The sequence below is a fragment of the Zalophus californianus genome, chromosome X, assembly GCF_009762305.2.
Source record: "Zalophus californianus isolate mZalCal1 chromosome X, mZalCal1.pri.v2, whole genome shotgun sequence".
NCBI lineage: Eukaryota > Metazoa > Chordata > Mammalia > Carnivora > Otariidae > Zalophus > Zalophus californianus.
The window spans coordinates 44,731,280-44,755,217 of record NC_045612.1 but is presented as its reverse complement, the minus strand read 5'-3'; the positions used below and the strand labels follow the sequence as shown (position 1 = coordinate 44,755,217).

General features: G+C 40.7%; 2 long non-coding RNA genes across 4 annotated transcripts in view; one reads left to right on the top strand and one right to left on the bottom strand.

Moving 5' to 3' along the window:
- Window positions 1-2,422: 2,422 nt before the first annotated feature.
- LOC113930992 lies at window positions 2,423-16,962 on the bottom strand. 2 transcript variants are annotated; one of them, XR_003522644.2, is made up of 4 exons: window positions 16,923-16,962; window positions 5,489-5,570; window positions 4,448-4,544; window positions 2,423-3,414 (listed from the first exon to the last, which is right to left on the bottom strand). It is a non-coding gene; the product is annotated as an uncharacterized LOC113930992 (long non-coding RNA). The 2 variants fall into 2 exon arrangements; XR_003522643.2 differs by lacking the exon at window positions 16,923-16,962 and adding an exon at window positions 12,453-12,870.
- A 90-nt stretch (window positions 16,963-17,052) lies between these two features.
- Window positions 17,053-23,938, top strand: part of LOC118356486 — a 44,464-nt gene continuing 37,578 nt past the window's right edge. For both annotated transcript variants that reach the window (XR_004819798.1, XR_004819799.1), the window contains exons 1-3: window positions 17,053-17,460; window positions 18,090-18,218; window positions 21,006-22,435. This is a non-coding gene — a long non-coding RNA (uncharacterized LOC118356486). The remainder of the gene's footprint in view (window positions 17,461-18,089; window positions 18,219-21,005; window positions 22,436-23,938) is intronic.

The following is a 23,938-nucleotide window of genomic DNA, read 5'->3' as shown; positions in this document are numbered from 1 at the left end:
AAGCAAGACCCAAATATATGCTCTCTATAGGAAATGGACTTTAAATATAAGGACACATATAGGCTAAACTCAAAGGATAGAAAAGTATATTCCAAGGAAAACACTAATCATAAAAAAGGCAGCGTGTTTATACTCATATTAAACAAAGTATACTTCAGAACAAGAAATATTACTACAGAAAAACAAGGACATTTTTATGACAGAAGAATTAATTTATCAAAAGTTCATAGATATCCTAGATATGTTGCACTCAATAAATTGCTTCAAATGCTTAAAGCAAATCCTGACAACACTGAAAAGAAAAATAGACAATTCTGCAATTATGGTTGTAGATTTCAATGCTCCTCTCTCAATAATTGTTAGAGCAAGTAGATAAAAAAAAAAAAAGGTAAGGATATAAATACCTGAACATTAGCACACAAAAATTTGCACACAAATGTTTATAGTAGTTTATAATTGCCAAAAGATGAAAGCAACCAAGATGTCCTTCAATAAGTGAATGAATAAACAAAATGTGGTTCATCCATAAATGGAATATTATTCAGTAATAAAAATACATGAGCTATCAAGCCACAAAAAGTCATGGAAGATAGTTTAATGCATATTGTTAAAGTGATAGAAACCAATTTGGAAAGGGTCCACAGTATATGATTCCAACTGTATGACATTCTGGAAAAGGCAAAATTATGGAGACAGTAAAGACATCAGTGGTTGCCAGGGATTCAGGGGAAAGAGCAAAGTTGAAAAGGTGGAGCACAGGGGATTTTTAGGACAGTGAAACTACTCTGTATCCGTAATGGTGGATACATGCCATTATACATTTGTTAAAACTCCTATAATGTACAATACAAAGAGTGAACCCTAATATAAACTATGGATTTTAGTTAATAATAATGTATTAGTATTGGTTCATCAATTGTAACAAACGTACCATGCTAATGCAAGATGTTAATAATAGGGGAATCTTGGGGGTGGGTAGGGTATATATGGGTACTCTCTGTACTTTCAATTTACTGTTTCTGTAAATCTAAAACTGCTCTAAAATAAAAATCTATCAATTAAAAAAAAAACCTGAACAACATTATCAACTTGACCTAATTGAAATTTGTAGAAGTATTCAGCCAACAACAGCAGAAAACATATTATTTACAGTTGGAATATGGAACATTAAATAACATTCAAACATATTTTTTAAATAAACAAGTTTCAAAAAATATAAGAGGATTAAAATCTTAGTGTGCGGTCACCATTGGCAACGGAATTAATTCAACAATAAATAACAGAAAAATATCAGAAAATTGTCTTATATTTGAAATTTAAACAACATGACTATAAATAATCCATGGATCAATGAAGACCTCACAAAAAGAATTATAAAATATTTTGAGCAGAGTAATAAACTGAAAACATAGTATACAAAAATATGTGGGGTCTAGATGCGTACACACTAGGACCAAGTAGGGTTTATTCCTGAGATGCAAGGCTGATTCAACACTCAAAAATCAACCAATGTAATCCACAAAGTAAAAATATATTATTATTTCAATTGACACAGAAAAGCATTTGACAAAATTCAAACCATTTCATGATAAAAATTCTCAGTTAGGAATAGAGAAAACTTCCTCCCCTTTATCCAGAATACTGACAAATTGCATACAGATGAGACTGCACTTAATGGTAAAAGACCTAATGTTGTCTTCCTAAAATAGGCAGCAAGACAAGAGTGTTTGCTTTCTTCACTCTTATTCAACCTAGCGCTGGAAGTTCTAGCCATTGCAGGAAGGCAAGAAAATGAAACGAAAGGCATGCAAATTGGTAAAGAAGAAATGGAAGAAGAAAGCAAGCTGTCCCGGGGCGCCTGGGTGGCTCAGTTGGTTGGGTGTCTGGTTTTGACTCAGGTCAATATCTCGGGGTTGTGGAATGGTGAGCCCCATGTCGGGCTCCATGCCCAGCATGGAGCCTGCTTAAGATTTTATCTCTCCCCTGACCTCTGTCCCTCCTTCCCCCCCCTCTACTTCTCTGAAAAATATATATATCATATATATTTACATATAAAAGAAAGAAAACTGTCCCTATTTGCAGGTGACATGATTGCTTATGGAGGAAACCTGAAAGAACTTACATTTTGTTATCTTTTGTTGTTGTTATCCATTTATCATTTTATTTTTATTTTTTTTATTGACTTATAATGTATTATTTGTTTCAGGGGTACAGGTCTGTAACTCATCAGTCTTACACAACACACAGTGCTCACCACAACACATACCCTCCCCAATGTCCATCACCCAGCCACCTCATCCCTCCCACCCCCCACCACTCCAGCAACCCTCAGTTTGTTTCCTGAGATTAAGAGTCTCTTACAGTTTGTCTCCCTCTCTGGTTTTATCTTGTTTCATTTCTCCCTCCCTTCCCCTATGATCCTTTGCCTTGCTTCTTAAATTCCGCATATCAGTGAGATCATATGATAATTGTCTTTCTCTGATTGACTTATTTCGCTTAGCATTGTGCCCTCTAGTTCCATCCACGTCGTTGCAATAACTCCCATAAGAATTTGCAAAGGAATGTGTTCCAAAGAACATCTTAAAAAATAAAATAAAACAAATAAAATATAAAACATTATTTGCTGATGTGTAAAGGATTCCTCTGCTCTATACAAATGTCATGAGGTTACTTATGAAATGCTAAGAGGCTTGATTGTGTTGAGTGTGCACCAGGCTACAGCCCCAAAGGAGTTCATGTTAAGCTAAGGGAAAGTTGGGGTAGCCAGGAGAAATTATCCCATGTCTCCAAGTCATATGGCTAGGACTACAGAAGACTGTCACATTCTCTGTCCACCAGAGAATATCCTAGAGGTTGGGAGTGTATTTCTGGAGGTCATATGGTCTTGGTATGAGTCCCGTCCTTGCCACTTAAAATTAGCTGGTGCTCTGGACAAACCCCCCAGCCTCCATTTCCTCTTGGGTAAAGCAGGCATAAAAATGGTACCTACCTCATAGGCTTGTGGTGAGGATTAGATGATGCAAGAAGAGCACTTACCACATTCCCCGTCATACAGTAAAGAGTATTTACGGAAAAAGTTACTTACAACACATAAACAAACTGAGAAACTTTTAGGTAGATAATGACAAAAATACGCAGAGGCAGACACATAAACTTGCTGTTTCTTTATGTTCTCTGCTGTTACGTCAAATGGTCCATGGTTTTGTGAACAAAAGCCAAAGCCAGCTGTTCGGTACCAAAAGGTGATGTTAGTGAACTACATGACCGTCTCCCCTTTCAGCGTGTTCTTTGTTCTTTTCTTCTGAGGGCTGCAGATGACAATTGAGTTTGAGAGTCTTTCATCTTAAAGAGGCTGCATCTCCTGGAGTTAAGTTGCCCAAAATTGTTTCCAAACGTGGAAGGCCATGCGTGACGCTAAGGTGATGAGGAGCAGAAGAGAAAGAATTAGCTGCAATATCAAACAGTGATAGGGAATCATATCTGACCAACCACCCACTGTGATGGATGGGTATTTCACTCAAAGAGGATGCTCTCTTCACTTTGCCAACATCAGGGAGTTCATCATTTTGTGTTGGAAGAGGAGCCTTTCCACAGCCACGAGCCCTTCAAGGTTGTTGTCTCCTCTTCACTCAGTCTGAATTCACAGTGATGGGTGATTTGGGCCAGAGGTTTAAAGGGAGTCTGACCAGAGGAGTTCAATGTCTGTTGGCCTGGCAACGGGGCAGCTTCATTATTACCTGCCAATGGTATTCACCCTGAAACCTCCCTTATTACGCTAGCATACAGACCTGCTCCTCAGCCTCTGGGCTTTCAGTTCAGCCTCGGGTGGAGGAGCTACTGTTAATTTTCCTAGAACTTCGATCACTGGCAGATGAATTTAGTGTTCCTCATTTTGTACTGAAGAGTGAGTTGTGATTCTTTTCTGCCAGCACATCAGGAGGGAAGAGAAGCGCTGTAGCTTTCATCAAAAGTGTCCAACCACTGCTTTACCACATGGGGTTATCTCCTTCTGGGCTTTACCACAAATCCTTACTCTTGCTTTGGGCGGATTATGCTGAACATAGGTTCCTCTCGCCTCAGGGCCCTTGAGGAGAGACTTCATCCAAGGGTCCTCTTTCCAATCCGCTTCCCCGACTGTTCACAGGGAGCAGGGGTAATTTCTCAGAAGCCCTTTGCCCAGCCCTCAATAAAGAAAACTCCCCTCACTTTGCCAGGAGGATTTAATTCTTTTAGGATCTCAAAGCCCTTAAATTAATTCTTTTAGAAAAACAATCTGCCCCACGAACCACCTTACTCTATGACTAACTCTTTCCATATCTAAAACTGCTGGACTGAACAGAACCTGTGATTTCCAGTTCTTGCCCAGAAACAGCCTTCTCCCACAGGTGGATTCTGCCACCTCCCTGCTCTTCTGGATTGATCCACCGAGCGCAGAAAAAATGCTCACCAGGAAACATCTAGTGCCTTCCTACGGTCCAGTGGGGACGGTGCAGTCACTTCCTGACTTGGGGCGTTGGCCTCTTTTCCTTCCAGCCTCAGTGGGCCTGGGAAGACAGAAGCTGAGTGGTACATTGGAAAGGAAAAAGGAAAGGGGACTCATAATTTCTGAGGGTGGATCTGCTGAGAGTCAGGAATCTGGCAGAGCTTTACCCTACTGACAGTGGAGGAGGCTGGAGACTCTGACCTACAGGTGTGAATATATTTAAGGGGCAGCATGATCTGGAATATGTGGAGAAGAGAAGAAAAATACATGTATGTTTCTATTTTAGCTGTGAGTCAGTGTCATTTCTATGTGGTGGAATGAGTGCCCTGATGGGTTGGGGGAAGGGAATAAGACAATTACATTTTCATTCAATTGAGTTCTGTACCCCACACATGGAATTTAGGGTAAGGGACTGAACTCACGACCCACCCCATCCCTGTGTTTTCTTAGTCCCTTATCTCACCCTCTTGTTTTACATAAGAGTGTTTCTTTTGAGCTCCTGATGGGCAAGATCAGAGCCTAATACTGTGTCTGCTAGACAGCATACTGGAGAAAGAGAGACAGGAGATCTCCGTAGGTCCCAATGCCAGACACAAAATAATAACTCTGTGATGTTCATGTCTCATGGATCAGTCACCTCACCCTGTTAGCCTGCCTTGGAAATAGATACTTTTGTCATGTGTGCGCTTCATTGCTATGTGGTAGAGTGATGGCACTGCAAAAGGAAACAGATGGAGACTGAGAGCTTGGTGAATAAACCAACATCTAGAGCATGGGATCCAGTACTCGTGTTTCCTGATTTGCCGTTCTGGTGGTCAGGCACCTCCCATCTCTCTGTGCCCCTCTCAGGGCACCCCACATTCCTGACTTCTGTTTACATCCCTCTATTATCACAAAGAATGGGGGCAAAGGGTAGGAAAGGGAGCAAAGAGAAAGCCCTGGAAAACCTACAATTTTCTACTCTCCTCCCCTGGAGGAATTGGGAAAAAGGAAGAAAATCATCACCTGGTTTTCTCTTGTTCCATGTGCTGTCATGTTCCCTTACTTCTTGCAAATAACTTCAGAGGAGCCCTTGTCCATTGAACCCCTGAAAGATGAAGAATTGCATAGGATCAAAAGCTATTTCTGTGTATTTTGGACAGGACCCAAATAGTCAGTGATGTGTCTGTTGTCTTGACTCCAGTCTTCCATCCAGCATCCATGTTATTTTGCTCTGTACTGTCTCTTCTGCCTGAGAGAGGCAGCCAGATCTTCTTGGGTCCTGGTGGCAGACTGCACTTCATTACTCTGGGATGACGTTGCATTAGTGACCTCACTCTATGTGGCCTTACCTGTCAAAAGGATCAGACTTTTCTTCCAGCCAGCTAGGTTGGGGCCACAGAATAAAGCCATTCCCATCCAGGAAAAACACTTCGAGTTTATAGAAGGGAACTACTTTTCCATGTAAGTCCAAAGAATTATTCTAAGAGTCATGCTACAGGCTCACTGGAATTCTTCATTCCATCACCATATTAAGTTCAATTCAGTTAAATAAAAATTCATGATTTCCAGGTCTTAGGTGGGCTCTAGAGATATTTTTGTTACATGATAGGATACCTTCATGGTTAGTACCAGTGGGCTTTGATACCACAAAGTCCTGGCTAGGGTCCTGCCTCTGCTACCCACTAGTCTTGTAACACTTGACAAGTTTCTTAACCTCTCTGTACCTTGAATTTCTGATCCATAAATGATGATAAAAACCTTAAAAGGCTGTTGTGAAGATCAAATATGTCAACGTCATTGAAGTACTTAGCAAGGTATCTGGCACAGAAATGTAGACTACAATGGACCTTCACTCTTTATTTAGCCATCTTGATGTTGAAACTACTTTTGGCTCTGGCTATACCTGGTGGTAGTGTAATCAGTGCCTACATGTTCTACCACTTCAAATGCATTCTTTTTAAAAAGGGAAGCAAAACCTAAGCAATAAAATTTGGGTTGAAAGTGTAGATTTTTAAAATTAAATTTTTATTAATTTATTTACTTTTATTTTTTTAAAGATTTTTTTAATTTATTTGACAGAGAGAGAGAGAGAGAGAGAGAGAGAGAGAGAGAGAGAGAGAGTGAGAGCAGAAATACAAGCAAGGGGAGTGGGAGAGGGAGAAGCAGGCTTCCTGCTGAGCAGGCAGCCCAATGCGGGGCTCGATCCCCAGACCCTGGGATCATGACCTCAACCAAAGGCAGATGCTTAACGACTGAGCCACCCAGGTGCCCCGAAAATGCAGATTTTGATGAAGTTTATAAGAATGATCCTACTTCAGTTTGTTGAACTGATATACAGATGGAAAAAGACCTCATGAGTCTAAATTTTATAAGCCATTTGCATTTATTTAACAAATATTTATGGGACATCTATTACGTGCCAGGTGCCACACAAGCCCACAAACCATATCTTCATCTCAGAACATTCTCCTAGACTACAGACCCATATATTCGACTACCTGCCAGAAATGTATATCTAGAGCAGTGGTTCTTAAATGGTGGTGACTTTGTTTCCCACATCAGGAGACATGTAGAAATGTTAGGAGACATTTTTTGTAGTCTCTGCAGAGATTCACAATACAACTGGGAGAGCTACTGAAATCTTGTGGGTGGAGGCTAAACATTCCACACAATGCATAGAACAATTCTCACAACAAAAAGCTCTCTGACCCACAATGTCAATAGTGCTGAGTTTGAGAAAACCTGTTCTAGAGTAAAGTAAATATTACTACACATCCCATATACATAGATTCAGGGTGGAGCTGAACTTTCCAGTCCAACAACCGTGGATTAGAATAACCATGCTGCCTCTTACCAGGCATGTGACCTTGGAAAATGTATTTAACCTCTATGACCATTAGTAGAGCATGTCCTGGGGGAGGAATGAGCTCTAACAAGGAATACTGATACCTAACTTGCAGAACAGTTGTAAGTAGTTAGAGAAACAGTATGCAAAGTTCCTAATATGATGTCTGACCAGTAATAGGCCCTTGAAGTGTTAGTTTTCTTTCCACCCCACTTCCTAGCTTCTGCTTCTGAGATGACTTTAACCCAAACTACATTGTCCTAAACAGTTAGGACACATAAATGTGTCCTAAATGGCTTCTGAAAACGTGATGACAGGAAGGAAAATAAACTCACAGAGACCCACAATGTGTGTAAGAGTCAATGCCACTTCTGCGTTGTAGAGTTGTTTTATGGAGGTGGGATGGGGAAAAACTTGTTTTCTCATTTTCTTTTTTTTTTAAAGATTTTATTTATTTATTTGAGAGAGAGAGAGAGAGAGAGTGAGGGAGAGAGAGAGCACAGGCAGGGGGAGGGACAGAGGGAGAGGGAGAAGCAGACTACCTGCCCAGCGGGGAGCCCTACAAGGTGCTCCATCCCGGGACCCTGGGATCATGGCCTGAGCCAAAGGCAGACATTTAACTGACTGAGCCATCCAGGTGCCCCAAGTTTTCTCATTATCATTAAATCAATGTACATTTACTAACCTCTTTTGGCCTCTTAGAGAGTTAACATCAGGAGTGCACACTAATTGGGTATCTGGGTTCATCTTGTCACCCAGTAAAGACAAATTCCCAGAGAAGCACAAAGCATGATGATGGGTCTTCTGGAGAACACAATGGAGCAAAAAGAAGGAACTGTTGGTCCCTGACTGTTTTCTGCATCATGTTGGGTAAGATGTGTACCTTCTCCTGGGTACTGACTCAGTTTTAGAGCATGAGATTTGAATTGGTCTTCCAGAAGGTCAAATTTGGGTATAAGCCATTTAACTTCCCTCTTCCCAAGCTTTCCTATTATCATATAAATTCTCATAGTCTAGCGTTACTGGAAAATTAGGTGAATTAAACTGTGTTGTAAACTGTGACATTTCTAAGTTAGAGGGAAAAAAAGTCTTGGCAGTGGTTCTTTTAAAAAATTCTTTATTTAGGGGCGCCTGGGTGGCTCAGTCGATAAGCGTCTGCCTTCGGCTCAGGTCATGCTCCCAGAGTCGTAGGATCGAGCCCCGCATCAGGCTCCCTGCCCGGCGGGAAGCCTGCTTCTCCCTCTCCCACTCCTCCTGCTTATGTTCCCTCTCTCGCTGTATCTCTCTGTGAAATAAATAAATAAAATCTTTTAAAAAATTCTTTATTTAAATTCAATTTAGTTAACATATACTGTATTATTAGATTCAGGGGTAGAATTTAGTTATTCATCAGCTGCATATAACACCCAGTGCTCATTACATCAAGTGCTTTCCTTAATGCCCATCACACAATTATCCCTTTCCCCCACCCACCTCCAGCAACCTCAGTTTGCTTCCTAGAGTTTAGTGTCTCTTATGGTTTGCCTCCCTATTTTCATCTTATTTTATTTTTCCTTCCCTTACTCTATGTTCATCTGTTTTGTTTCTTAAATTCCACATATAAAGAAGATGTGGTATATATATATATATATACATATATATATACACAATTGAATATCACTCAGCCATCAAAATGAATGAAATCTTGCCATTTGCAATGACATGGATGGAACTAGAGGGTATCGTGCTAAGCGAAATAAATCAGTCAGAGAAAGACAAATACCCCTCAGTGGTTCTGCTTGGAAGGGAATATTCAATTTCCTCTTACATTTCAATGGCCACATCCAGTCACATGGCCAAGCTTGATGTCAATGGAGTGGGATCAGTGGGCCTGGGAGGGACTTTGGGGACCAGCCAATCCATGTGACCCCATAGCCAGACTTCTTAGCCCAAGGGGCAGAATTTAATCACCATCACCTTACTCAACAAGAGGGGGTTGTTGAGTACATACTAATGAGGGCACAATATTGGGGAAGTATAAATCTATTGTCTTCTAAATGGGAAGGTGCTGGTTATATTGTGGGGAGGGCAAGAGATAGACCCTCAACCATTCCTGTCATTTATCTGGAAAGGTGACTTAGACTCTATGAGCCTGAACCTGGTTATCTGTGATGTGGAAGCCATGATATTTTTCTCACAACACTGTCCTGGGGGGCAAATGAGAAAACATGTGAAATACCTATGGGCTGTATTAGGACTTCAACACGTATTAGTCCTGGCCTACCTGTGTCCTCCCTCCTAGAGAAGGGACGACATTGACCTAATCAAAGAGCATTATTAGCATAGAGAACACCTGGAAAGGTAGTAGCAAGAACTGAAATATATCCCTATATAACATACTTGTTTTGGTGCTAGTTCTGAATTACAGAATGAGTTACCTGTGGAAGTTGGGGAAAGAGAAAAAAAGTCACTACACCATTTCCTGTTAAAGCATATGCTTTCCTGTCCCTTTAGTTTATCATCTAGTTTGACACTGGAGGAATAGTTTCCCATTGATTCTCAGGCAGAAGAGACAGTACAGAGCAAAATAACATGGATGCTGGATGGAAGACTGGAGTCAAGACAACAGCCACATCACTGACTACAGAACCTTGGATAAGTCACTCCCCCTATGCTGACCTCAGCCCTAATACAACGATGCTCTTAATTCTATAACAGTGGCCTGAGATTTGGGTCAGAAAACTCACTTTAAATGTGGGCATCAGTAGCTGAAGGTTGAAAGATTTTTTGTGTTGTTTTGTTTTTGTTTTGTTCTGAAACTACATGTGGTAGGCAAAATTCTAAGACAATCTCCAGTGATCTTCATCCTTAGGCAATCCTCTCCCCTTTGAGTGTAGGTGGAATCAGTGAATATGAGGAGATATCACTTCTGTGATTATGTTATGTTATATGATAAAATGGAGAGTATCTAGGTGGGCCTGACTTAATCAAACAAACCATTTAGAAGCAGGAAATTTTCTTTGGCTGTTTACAGGAGGGGAAGTAAGAGATTCACAGCACAAGAAAAATTCACTTCGCTATTGCTGGCTCAAAGATGGAGGGGTCCATGTGGCAAGAAATTAGAATAGCCTCTAGGATCTGAGAGCACCCCTAGCTGACAGCCATCAAGGAAATTGGGACTGTAGTCCAACACTCATGAGGAACAAGAATGATCTTGGAAGTGGATTTCCCCCAGAATCTCCAAAGACCTCAATCCAACCTACGTAGACACCTTGATTCCAGCCTTTTGAAGCCTTAGGAGAGAACATAATCATGCTATACTAGGTTTCTGACCTACAGACTTGTGAGCTAATAAATGGGTATAGCTTTCAGCCATTAAGTTTGGATGTAGATGATAACTACAGAAAATACATTACCATAATAACAGTTTTTATACTGCATGGTGTGATTGAATATATTCACATTGGTATCTGAATGCACATTCTGCATTTCTAAATGGATCATGGGTTACTTGATAATTAGAAATAAAGCCGGGTGCCTGGGTGGCTCACATGGTTAAGCGTCTGCCTTCGGCTCAGGTCATGATCCCAGAGTCCTCGGGTCGAGTCCCGCGTCGGGCTCCCTGCTCTGCGGGGAGCCTGCTTCTCCCTCTCCCTCTGCCTCTGCCTCTCTCTCTCTCTCTCTCTCTCTCTCTCTGACTCTCATGAATAAATAAATAAAACATTAAAAAAAAGAAATAAAGCCTGTTAGAGCTTTATTCATGCCAAATATATTTCAGACTTTTAAAAAGGTATAGTAAGTACTACAAGAGACAAATATGTATACAACCAAAGTTATGAAGTAAAAACATTACAGAAAGTAGATGCCCCTGTGTAACTCTCTGAATGCCTCATCCCTAGAGAGACCCAATATCCAGGGATGTGAATACATCCCTAAACAAAACACGTAACTGCTTTATATATTTTTAGTTCTAATTATATAAGTAATATATGTATGTATTGCTTTATTGAAATTTTTCTCTCTGAAAATAGTGTTGCTAAGATTTCTCTAATCACATGACCTTGGGACTGTTTTGATATTTTTAAGCATGCGACCATGAACAAACTTGCAGATGTGCCCGGGACTCTGCAGTTCAGACTTAAGAGTGCAGCAACTGACAAGACCTCACGTCCTTTTCTCATAGATGTTGCCAAATATCTCTGTAAAGAGATTGTACAACTGTGTTCTCCCCCAGCAGTGTATGGATTTCTCATGGCTCCACAGTTTCAGTGTAAACAGGGTGCAGCATAAATACAAAGTCAATGAAAAAAAAAATACAAAGTTAATGACCAGGTTTTCTTTTGAAATTCAAGAATTATTTCAATATGTATTTGGAAGCATAAAGTAAGCATAAAACTGAGCATTTAGAAACGGACACGTGAAACGTACCATTTATAGGGAAACAGAAAAAATGTAATCTAACATTCTAACAAGGTATCAGATTAGCAAATATTAAAAATTCCATGAAACCCATTGTTTGCACAGATTTGCACTGGTGCTCTCATCTTGTAGTGGGTTGGAATACACATTAGCGAAGAGATCTCAAAGTTCAACTAGATAGTAAATATTAAAAATTGTGAAATGTTTATGCTCTTTGACAAAGCAGTCTCACGTACGGAATTTATCCTCCTGATGCAGTTGGGGAGGCCCCTACATCATTACTCATCTGTCCACACTGCTCAGGACCGAGTTGATCATTGCCCTAGCTGGTTCTGTACCATCCGTTCCTTAATTCAAACAGGACAATTTGTCTCATAGCTGGATATCAGCCTTGGTGGATCATCCATGGAGTCATTTTAAGCATTGATATGGAACAGCACTCAGGTTCCGCCTGGAAGGACCTATTGATCTCTGATCTCACCCTTGTCTAAGTAAAATCTTCTTTCCTCTCATTCTTGGGTCCTCAGAGACCCTCGTCTCCCTACCAGGCACAAGGAGCCCAATCCTTTCCACAAACTTAAGTTTTCACAAAGCATGGAAGAAACACAGGCTTCAGATACCTTCTACTTCCCACTCTGGCACAAACCTTCCCTGAGGTAAGGGAAAGAGGCACCAAGGCTGGCTCCCTACGGCAGGGAGGGTGAAAAAAAAAAAAAAAAAAAAAGCAGAACAGAGATTACTCACCTCAGCAGTATGTGTCCTGATATCTTTCTAAAGCTCTGCAACCAGCAACTAAAGGTGCCCAGGATGCCAGTTTCCATCCCTGGCTCTGGCAGTGGGTATGGGGAGCAACCTCTTTGCTGTCTGTGTCTGTGTTCAGGAGCACATGCTTTGTACTGACATACATCCATGAAGAGAGGATCGCGATACCTCACTACCAGGATTGTCATGAGGATTAAATCCAGCCACTAACTGAAGAAAGGACCTGGGCCCAGCTCCACCATCTGGTTCATAAATAATAACTTTTTCCTCCCCAGAGCAGGAAACTCACGTGGCTCCTTGAATTGCTCCCTTAGGCAGGGCCCGTTAACCTGAATGCAGGTCAGAATCAACTTTGGGATCCTTTCCTAAACCCTCACCTGAAACTTCCTTGTTGGTGGAAATAGGGCCTCTATCAAAGGCCATTCAAATTATTAAGTTATAATAATATAGGCCTCAGAAAACAGATACACCCATTTAGCACCAACAGTGTATGTGAGTGTCTGTTGCCCTTTCATTCCACCAACACCAGGTATTATGAACTTATGTCTTTATTTTCAATCTATTTGTGTTCCCCAGACTTTCCCCATTGGAAGAGTCTTCTCAGATGGTCTCTAAAATTACAGATTCACAGGCTTGTCCCCTAGAGTTGTCAGATTTAGTAAGTAGACATACATAAAATAGGATGCCTAGGTGAATTTGAATTTCAGACAAACAAAATAATATTGCATGAGGCATATTTACACCATAACGTTTTTATTGTTTATCTGAAATTCAAATTTATCTGAGTTAAATTTAATTTGGCAACCCTACATATGGAAGGCTATGTGGGGTAGAACAAAGATGCTCCAGTCAACAGCCCCAGCTGAGCCCCCATCCCAGCATGGCTCGTCATCCATGTTGAGTGAGCTCTCTTGGATGTCCCAGCTGAGTGGAGCTTCCAGATGACTGCAGCCCCTGGTGACAGACACCAAATAGAGCAGAAAAATACCCAGCTGAGCCCAGTCAACACACAGAATCCTGAGAGAAAAAATGGCTACTGTTTTGGGGATGATCTGTTAAACAGAAATGGATATACAAAACATGTGGTTTTGTTGAACTCTCCCTCTTTTTCAGTTTGTTAACATTGGATGAGATAGGGATTCTCTTATCCTTGAAGGCTGAATAGGATTCTGTTAAAATTTTAGCTATTGTCTGCATGTAGGCTGATGTGCAGATACAGATTTTTTTTTTTTTTTTTTAGCATTTCCTCAATTCCTTCTTGAAGAAAACTCCATGGGAAATTTTCACAATATATGATTTTCACCCTACTCTTGGAATTTAGAATCTAATTCCAATCCCCCTCTATAAGATGAGCCTCCTTGTCAGTCATGCCTGGCAAATGACTAAGATGCTGTTGCTAAAAACTTCAATGAGCAACATGAAAAGCCATATTCTCAGAAGATTCCCTGGCGAGTATTAAAACAGAACAAGGCACAGAGCTAGAACAAACAATCCTAAAATTTGTATGGAACCACAAAAGACCCCAAATAGCCAAAGCAATTCTGAAAAAAGAAAAAAAAACTGGAGGCATCATGATTCCAGATTTCAAGCTATATTACAAAGCTGTAGTCATCAAGACAGTATGGTACTGGCACAAAAAAGACACGTGGATCAATGGAACAGAATAAAGAACCTATAAATGGACCCATAACTACATGGTCAACTAGTCTTCAACAAAGCAGGAAAGAATATCCAATGGAAAAAAAAAAAAAAAACCAGTCTCTTCAACAAATGGTGTTGGGTAAACTGGACAGCAACATGCAGAAGAATGAAACTGGGCCACTTTCTTACACCATACACAAAAATAAATTCAAAGTGGATAAAAGACCTAAATGTGAGGCAAGAAACCATCAAAATCCTAGAGGAGAACACAGGCAGAAACCTCTTTGACCTTGGCCATAGCAACTTCTTACTAGACATGTCAGCAAGAGCAAGGGAAACAAAAGCAAAAATGAACTATTGGGACTTCATCAAGATAAAAAGCTTCTGCACGGTGAATGAAGCAATCAACAAAACTAAAAGGCAACCAACAGAAGGGGAGAAGATATTTGCAAACAACATATCTGATAAAGGGTTAGCATCCAAAATCCATAAAGAACTTACCAAACTCAACACCCAAAAAACAAATAACCCAGTTAAGAAATGGGCAGAAGACACGAATGGACACTTTTCCAAAGAAGACATCCAGATGACTAACAGACACATGAAAAGATGCTCAACATCACTCATCATCAGGCAAATACAAATCAAAACCATGATGAGGTACCACCTCACACCTGCCAGAATGTCTAAAATTAACAACACAAAAACAACAGATGTTGGTGAGGATGCGGAGAGAGGGGAACCCTCTTACACTGGTGGTGGGGCTGCAAACTAATAGGCAGCCACTCTGGAAAACGGTATAGAGATTCCTCAAAAAGTTAAAAATAGGGGTGCCTGGGTGACTCAGTTGGTTAAGCATCTGCTTTTGGCCCAGGCCATGATCTTGGGGTCCTGGGATCGAGCCCCACGTCGGGCTCTCTGCTCTCTCTCCCTCTCCCACTGTGATATCTCTTGCTCTCTCCCAAATAAATAAAAATAAAATCTTAAAAAGAGTTATATGCAACTGATAAATTATTCAACACTGCATCTGAAATAATATGTTGGCTAATTGAATTTAAATAAAAAATGTTTAAAAAGTTAAAAATAGAACTACCCTACAATCTAGAAATTGTACTACTAGGTATTTACTGAAAGGATACAGATTCCAAGGGATACGTGCACCCCAATGTTCATAGCAACATTATCAACAATAGTCCCACTGTGGGAAGAGCCCAAATGTCCATTGACTGATGAATGAATAAAGAAGAAGTAGTGTGTGTATGTGTGTATATATATAAAATATACATGAATTATATACTTTATATATACATTATATATGTATGTATGTATATTATATACTTTATATATGTGTATATATATTACATATATATATATATATACATGAATATTACTCAGCCATCAAAAAGAATTTGCATTTGCAATGATGTGAATGGAGCTAGAGTGGATTATTCTCAGTGAAATAAGTCAGTCAGAGAAAGACAAATACCATATGATCTCACTCATATGTGGAATTTAAGAAAGAAAACAGATGAGTACATGGGAAGGAGGAAAAGAAAAAAAGGAGCGAGGGAAACAAGCTATAAGAGACTCTTAACAATAGAGAACAAACTGAGGGTTGATGGAGGGAAGTGAGTGGGGGATGGGCTAGATGGGTGATGGGCGTTAAAGAGAGCACTTGATATGATAAGCACTGGGTATGTAAGTGATGAATCACTGAATTCTATTCCAGAAACCAATATTGCACTGTATGTTATCTAAAATTTAAATAAAAAATAAAACAGAACCAGCAATATTTATACACTTTGAGAAGTATTCCTCAAGGAAGGTGTCCTGAAACACTTTCTCTGGCTACCAGGATGGCTTTGCAAGGAAACTTCTTTCTTGGATAAACTTGGACATGGCTCTCTCCCCAGATACTCACTGCAGTCCTTGGCCTTTGTGACCATCTCAATGCAACACTGAGGGATGGCTAAATCTGTCCAACTCTGGGGTTTATTAATAGGAAATGCTTTGCCTGCAGATTCTAAGCCCTTTCTCTAACTTTTATAAGAAAGTTGATATATTGTTCTCCTTATTCTTTTTTCATATTTTTTAGTTGGTTTAGAGTTCAGATATGGAGCAGGGATGTATGGTGGATGGGACCTTAAAAGCCCAAGCATTTTGGAGCAAGATCATAGGAACGTCTGAGAGCCAGCAAGACACAGAAAGGGGAGAAGAGCAGGGGGTCAATTGTAAGACCCACCCCTGAGGGTAGAGCAGAACTTTGCTCCATAAGGGCAACTTACCACCAGGGGTTTGAAGGGGGAAGACCTGGTATATAGAGAGGCTAGAAGTATTTTGGTTATGTGTGGATGCCCCTCCATATGGAAGAAATTATCAGGAATGAATGGTCAGAATTCTCCAGTACAAACCAATGCATTGTTCAATTGACTAAGTTTCTGCCTGCTAAATTACTATAATATTCTAAGCCGGCTTCCTTGAAATAATTTCCAAATTGCTTAAATTACACCTTTTGTGTATGTATCTGATCATTTAGTCACATGATTATAGACAATCTTTTAGTTTTCTGCCACAGATGGTTAACTGCTTAGCATGGCGAGTAATTTTACATGTTCACCCTCCCAGGGGCTAGCTCATCTCCAAGAACCCCAAGATACCTCCCTGGAGTGTGTGTGCGGATACTACTCCCCCACTGCGTCTTTAAAGCAAACTCTACATCAAAAACAAATGATGTACTATATGCTGGCTAAATTGAACATAATAATAAAAAAAGTAATAATTACAAAAAAAAAAAAAAAAAACCTGGGGCACCTGGGTGGCTCAGTCGGTTAAGCGGCTGCCTTCGGCTCAGGTCATGGTCCCAGCGTCCTGGCATCGAGCCCCGCATCGGGCTCCCTGCTCAGCAGACAGCCTGCTTCTCCCTTTCCCTCTGCCTGCCGTTCTGCCTACTTGTGCTTCTCTATCTCTGTCAAATAAATAAATAAATAATATCTTTAAAAAAAAAAAAAAAAAAACCCTGCTAAATAAAGTCTCAACAACTCAAAAGAAAAAAATAAGCAAACAAAATTCCTCACGACAGGGACATTCTTTGTTCCACCAACTTGGGCAGAGTTCCGACAACTGCCTATTTCAGTCTAGAGCTTCCAATTCCTACGCTTTCTCCTGTGGTTGCCGGAAGAGCGAAGGTGTTTTACGTTCAGCGAGATTCCCGGGGGTGGGTGAGTCTTGCGGAGGCATTTCCGGAGTGGAGGAGAAGCCTGCGCTTTGCAGTTGCCATAGAAACCTGACGTCGTGCGGCGACCGTGACGAATTTTTCATGGAGACAGGCTTGCCCTCGCAATGAGAGCAGGTACCGCCCTCAGATGTCTGGGACCCAGCTGAGGGTGGGTTGGGGGGGGGTCCTCGCCGTGGGGGCTGAACCGCCCGGGGGTGTGAGGAGACAAAGGAATCCAGGTCCAACTCTTTTCGGGTTTGGGGCTCGTTGCCCCGGCTGTCTCATAGGTAAAGCCCCTGGGGTCCTGCCCAGCTCCACTGAGTGTGGGTCTTGCTCCAGGAGTGTCCTGGAGCTGCTTTCCTCAAAAGGCAGGGGCTAGGGAGGGAAGACAGGTCAAAGGATTCCGTGCCCCAGCTTCCCAGTCTGTACAATGGAGATGACAATACTTCATCCACAGGATCGCTGAGAACATTCAGCGGTACAACTGAGCAAGCCCAGAGCCCTGTGGTTACTGGGGGGTCATGAATGCCTGTATGAATTCAGGCCATTTCTTACTCCTTTTCAATTTTATTGGTAGGAGATAGACAAGGAAAGGAGGAGAAAAGGGCCCTCGTGAGAAGCCCATTAAAACATGTGGTTGTTAATGACAACCACCCAGTTGTATCAGTGTCATTGTCAGTAACCTAGTGCCTAGCATGGTACGGGGGGCGCGTAGTTACACCAGTAAAGCATAGTGATAGTTGGATCTGTCTCTTCCTGTGCAGCTCTTCTTACCAGTGGCCCAGGACTTGAGTCCTGATGGCTGCTGAAGCTTCTACTCCAGATTCAAGGGCAGTAGTCCTCAGGAGACCCCAACACTTCACATTCCTGGTGGAATATGACGCCTGGATCAAGTGAGTGCAGTAGATCTGAACAAAAGCATGTTGTGGAATAGCTCCTGTGAGGTTCACGAACTAGCCTAGAAGTAGAGAAGCTACTTTGATCTGATCATGAGAGAAGAGGTTTAGCTCGTGGAATGTCATTTCTTCAGCAGCCACATGGTTTGTAGTAGCCCTTGAGGCCCATCTTGGAGAAGTCTTTTGTCTGAAAGCACTGAATTGTCCGGCTTGAGGAAGGAATGTGATCTTTAACATGCATTTGGAGTAAATATACCTAAGTTGTTCTCCCTGGGTAAATATTCAGTGATTCTCATGTTTCTCTCAGATGGGTGTTGAAAAATGCATTTGATTAGAAAGTCTTCCTAGCAATTTGAGAATGTAATATAGATTGAGAATGTAATATAGGTCCCTGGCTGCTACATTTTTATTCATTTTATAATGAAATACTTAAGAAGCCAGAAATTTTCCAAATATTAGTTAAGCATGTCAGTTATAAGAATTTATATATTTTTGGGCGCCTGGGTGGCTCAGTTGGTTAAGCGACTGCCTTCGGCTCAGGTCATGATCCTGGAGTCCCGGGATCAAGTCCCGCATCGGGCTCCCTGCTCGGCGGGGAGTCTGCTTCTCCCTCTGACCCTCTTCCCTCTCATGCTCTCTATCTCTCATTCTCTCTCTCTCAAATAAATAAATAAAATCTTTTAAAAAATAAGAATTTATATATTTTTAAATACTTCAGAGTGTTTTATTATTATGTATTTATTATATCCAGCCATATCTGCTATAATAACCAAGTATCCTTAAATATAGTTATGTTTACTTTCCCGATATATTACAGTTTCAGTTCCTTATTTCTTGGCCTCCAGGCCCGCCTACCCGCCCCGCTATGTGCCCAACAAGCACTGATCTTCTCTTACTATAGATTAGTTTTCATGTCCTGGAATTTTATTTAAATGGAATCATAAAGTTTTTTTTTTTTTTGGCTTTTGGTTTTGGCCTGGCTTCTTTCATTAAGCCTGTTTGTTTAGATTTACCCATTTTTTTTGGTATATATAAGTAGTTCATTCTTTTTTAATTGATGAGTAGAATCCTAGTATACAGATATACTACAACTTGCTTGAAATTTGTTGCTTTAAAAAAAAATGAAACCTCCTACGAACATTTTGTATACGTTTTTACACGGATATGAGCTTTCTTTCTCTAGTATTTCCCCCAGGGTAAATACTTAAGAGTGCAATGGCTGGGTCACATGGTAGCTTTAAGATTAACATTGTTAAGAAACTACCAAACTGGTTGTACCATTTTTTCTTTGCCACCAGCATTGTATGTGAATTACATCTTCCACAACCCTGCCAATGCTTCGTATGGTCAATCTTTTTAATTATAGCCATTCTCATGAGGATGTAGTGGTATCAAATTGTAGTTTTAATTTACAATTCCCTTATGATGTTGAGCATATTTTTATGTGCTTATTTGCTATTTCTACATGTTTGGTGAGGTGTTTATTCATTTGGTGAAGTGTCTATTCTCCATTTATTTATTGTAGTGTATTTTTTTTTTCTAATTGACTTTCTATATAGATTTTTTATATTCTAGATACAGGTACTTTGTCAGATATGTAATTTGCAAGTATTTCCTCCCACTTAGTGCCTCATTTTTTCATTCTCTTCACGGTGTCTTAAGAAGAGCATTTTTTAACTTGGAGGAAGTCCAATTTATGTATTAGTTCACTTATAGATTGTAGTTTTGGTATCTCTTCTATGAAACCTTCACTTAACTCAAGATCACAAGGACTCTTTCCTATGTTTCTTCTAGAAGATTGACAGCTTTAGGGTATATATTTAGGTCTGTGATCCATTTTGAGTGGACTTTTATATGTAGTGTGATATATGGGTCACAATTGGTATTTGTGTATATGATATCCACTTGTTTCAGCACCATTTGTTGATAAGACTCCCATTTCTCCACTGAATTCCTTTTGCCCCTTTTCCAAAAATCAGTTGTCCATATGTGTGTGGGTCTATTTCTGGACTCTATGCTTTTCAATCTACTTGTCTACCTTGATTCCAATACCACACTGTGTTGATTACGGTAGGTTTCTGAGTCTTAAAATCCGAAAGTGTTCATCCTCCAACTTGATTTTTCTTCGGAGTTGTTTTTCGTGGTCTAGATCCTCTGCATTTCCATATAAACTTCAGAATTGGCCTGCCAATTTCTTTAAAAATATTTGCTAGGATTTTTATTGGACTGCATTGAATACGTGGATCTGTATTTAGGGAGAAGTGACACTGAAATAATACTGAATCTTCCAACCCACAAAGACACTTGTCTCTCCATTTATTTAGGTCTTCTTTAATTTTTCTGAGCAATGTTTTGAAGTGTTTAATGAACAGGGTTTGCACATCTGTGGACAGATGATCTGTAAGTATTTCATACTTTCTGATGTTATTGTAAAAGGCATTGTTTTGTAAATATAATTCCCAAGTATTATATTTTCAGCAAACTGTCAGCAGCCAAATGTTTAATAATAGCTGTTGCAGGATGTTTTTTGTTGTAGGCACAGACTACTCAAAGATGAAAAAGCTACCTGATGGATAACAAGCATTTGACTGTGTTTCTATGTCAGCTTTTTAACATTATTGGCAATGTACTGAAACTAGGGAGAAAAATGTCACAGAGAAAATTCTACAGGTCATCTCCAGAAAAATCAGTCACTAAAAGGAAATAGTTATAGTAGCTTTCAACTTTATATGTATGGTTAGAATTGAACCAGTTGAATAGTGGGGTTTTCCTTTTTTTCCTTAGAATTGATGAATTCTGTGTTCTTGAGTGGTGAGACAGAGGAAGGAGAGACCATGTACATATATGAGTATGTATGTTTGTGTGTATGTGTATATTGTGGAAGCTGCCAGGAATCTTTATGGTGAGGAATACTTCAGGTTAATTACTTTACTGTGGTCATGTCAGTCGTGTTCACTTCCTAGCACATAATAGGAAGCAAATCACAGTGGTTGTTTTTTTCCACCTTCATTTGGCCAGCCTGGTTACCATGGCAACTCAGTGACTGCTGTGGTATCTGGTGGAGATTGAGCATTGTTTTATAATTCTAGCCTGAATCCCTTATTAGGATCATGGTTGTCAAGTGTTGCTTTTCTAATTTCCCCATTCTTTCCAGGTTTATTAATTGAAATTTGGCTGGAGGTAGGGCTTTCTCTTCTCCCTGTTTATTTGTTTTTAAAATTTATATCAGTATGACCCGTAGATTCCTATTTTGCAGAAAGAGTTACCATCTGATGCTATAATTATTTTTTTTTATGCTCAAATGTCTCAGAATTGGCCAATGGAAGCCCCTTCAAGTTGACTTCTGTGTCCCTTCGACACTTCCTTAGAACTTTTTCTTTTTTTTTTTTTTTTTAAAGATTTTATTTATTTATTTGACAGAGAGAGAGAGAGGGAGAGAGAAAGCGAGCACAAGCAGGGGGAGCGGCAGGCAGAGGGAGAAGCAGACTCCCTGCTGAGCAGGGAGCCTGATGTGGGACTGGATCATGACTTGAGCCAAAGGCAGACGCTTAACTGACTGAGCCACCCAGGAGCCCCCAGAATTCTTTCAACATTTGCTTTGGTCCCTGAGGCTATCTTTTAATCTGTAGAAAGAAAATTATGATGCCCAACTCAGAGCATCACTTTGAGGAACTGAAGAGAAAATAACAACCTACAGCATGTGGCGTCTAGTAGGTCCTCAGGGAATGTTATTTCTCCATTCCAATTTTGCCTCCTTCATTCTGTCAAGGCAGTGTTTCTGACATGAACATCATAGCATGAGTACCAGAGACAATGCTTGGACATGGAGCAGCAAGCAGGGATGAGCCCACATTTCCATGATGTGGGAGCTTCGGTGTCACTGCTGTGTGCGGGAGGGGGCTGTGGGATGGAGCTGGGGAAGAGGCACAGCATCACTGGACAGCTTCCAGTGACCTGAGTGGGGACAGGCCAGCACATGCTCACCCATTGCCCCTGTGTTTCCTGTGCTCTCCCTTTCTCTCACTTTATTCTTTATTCCATGTGCTGTCTGATCCCCTGAGTCTCCCGGCTAATGGAGCAGCAGACAAGGCTGTGGACTCTGAGCCCCTGAAAGAGGAGCCGATAGAGAAGAACAAAGTGTGATGTTGAGTGTGCTAGACTGGGTCCTAGAACAAGAGTGAAGAGATTAAGATCCTATCATTGGGACCATTTAGGTAAGTTACTACCCTTCCTTCAATGTCTTCTGTACAACAGGATAACGACACCCAATTCTCCCAATCACCTGGGAATATTGCCTGTTGTAAGTGTGATCCCATGGGGGAAAGCAATCTGTGGTCATAGGTAGGAGGGAAGGACTTTTGAGTAATTATAGTAACAGAGACACCCCAGATATCATTGAACTCTGGTAGTCATGAGATTAATGGTACACAAATGTCAGATGCTTAGGTCAGGATTTCTCCAACTGTAGTCCTCAGAGTTCATCAAAAACAGGAAGGTAGAATGGGAGGGGTTTACATTTTGAATAATATCTCCAGTTGTTTCTGGTACTCATCTAAGTTTAAAAAGTCCTGCTGTGAATTTGCAGCAAACTCTTCTTATAAGTTTTAGTCCTTTGATGTCTAATTTCCTTGTCAACTTCTCCTGAAACTCAGCTTTAAATATCTGTGTCTGCTCCTGTGTGTCAAATAGGTAACAATTCCTTCATGTAAGTAATATTTATTCAGAGATTTACATATGAAACTCTGAACTAGTCACTAGGACACAGCACAGAACAAGATAGGCAGGGTCCCTGGCAATAAACAGGTAAACAAATCAATAAGCAGGACAATTTCATATGGGAATGGGTGCTTTAAAGAAAATAAATGAATCCATTTAATAGGAAATGATGGGGACAGGGATTATTATGGATGCGTTATCCGTGATGTTCTTTCTCAGGAAGTGACATGAGTTGAGTCCTGAACAGCAAGAGGAAACCAGGCCTGGGCTGGCCCTTCGGTTTGTGATGTGCATGCCACAAGTTGTTCCAGGAGCAGATGATGAGCTTGAGTGGCAAGAGCTTGGCAGACAAAGTGCTGATGGTCAGAGATGAGGTCAAAGGGCAGACAGGAGCCACATCACTTGGGCCATGTAAGGAAATTAGAGTCATTCTAATGGTGGAGGGTTACAGTCTGGGAGCTACATGATCTGATTCGTGTGCTCACAAGGTGACTCGGGCTGCTGGGATGAGAATGGACTAGACAGTGACAAGATGGCTGTGGGGATAACCATTAGGAGAATCTTGCAGTAGTCTAGGAGAGGGATGAGGGTGGATTGGCCCAGTGCTGCCACAGTGTGCAAAGGACAGGGGTGGTCTTGGACAGGACATGTTGGCGATAGGACAGGTGGGACCTGCAGTGACTGTGGGTGGGGGTATGTGATGATAAGGCTGAATCAAGGATGAGCCCTTGGCTTTTTGTTCAGCCAAGTGCAGAAATGGTGGTGCTATTTCTTGACATCAGTTGTTCCAAGCGCTTCTGAGATGTTCTCATGATAATTAGGTATCCAACAGTGGTTATGGTGAAAGTGATTTACAAGATGCAGCATTTGATGAATAGGATTCAGTGGTAAAAACTATTATGCTTTATTAAACACACGTACAAACTATAAAACTATACAAATCTCATATTGTATTTGTTTAAAGTAGCTAACATTTTTGAGCTCTTACTGTGTACCTAGCA